The sequence below is a fragment of the Halyomorpha halys genome, unplaced genomic scaffold, assembly GCF_000696795.3.
Source record: "Halyomorpha halys isolate HHAL.00 unplaced genomic scaffold, Hhal_1.1 Scaffold966.1, whole genome shotgun sequence".
NCBI lineage: Eukaryota > Metazoa > Arthropoda > Insecta > Hemiptera > Pentatomidae > Halyomorpha > Halyomorpha halys.
The window spans coordinates 85395-86129 of record NW_027114821.1 but is presented as its reverse complement, the minus strand read 5'-3'; positions in this window follow the sequence as shown (position 1 = coordinate 86129).

Sequence of the window (735 nt, the reverse complement as noted above, 5' to 3'; positions counted from 1 at the left end):
AAAAAAAAAAATACTATATTACATTTAATGTTTGTCTAGCCAGCAACGCCTCGAGTCCTCTCAAAAATATTCTAGTCATAGAATGTTCAAAAATAGTCTTTTCAGGGATACAATAAGGAAGGTGCTTTCCCCTGGATTAGTTTTCAAGGTCGAAACCTCATTACCTCAAATGGTATTCCTTATACACAATTCATATCTCTTAAGTCGTATGACCGGAGTCCAGAGTAACTCTCACTGCTCCAAGTTATTCTGTAGAGGTTAAAGTTGCCCAAGATAACACCTTGGGTTCTGTCCTCATCTTCTACAATCCTCCCTACAATCTTCTGATAATGTAGCCACCTCATCAAAGCATCTTGGTGCACAGTATAGCCTCTCCTAGTCAACAATGATATCTCTACCATTTTGAAAAGAGTAATTTTAAACAATGAGGTAGACAAATTGAAAATGCACTAGTTTTTATGACCCCGTGTGTATAGTGTATAGTGTGGAGCTTATGTGCAACAAAGCTCATGGAACTGCTTTCAGATACCACTAGAAACAAAAATGAAATGCCCTAAAAATATTTTTCAAATTTTCCAGTTTTCGAATTATGTTCTATTTATGATTTGTGATTTCTCTAATAAATAGGGGTAAAATACGACTCAAATTGGTCCCATTGAAAAATTCACTGTATAATATTTTCTAACTATGTATATACTTTTCGTCGACTATAATATTTTTTTTTTTTTTTTTTTT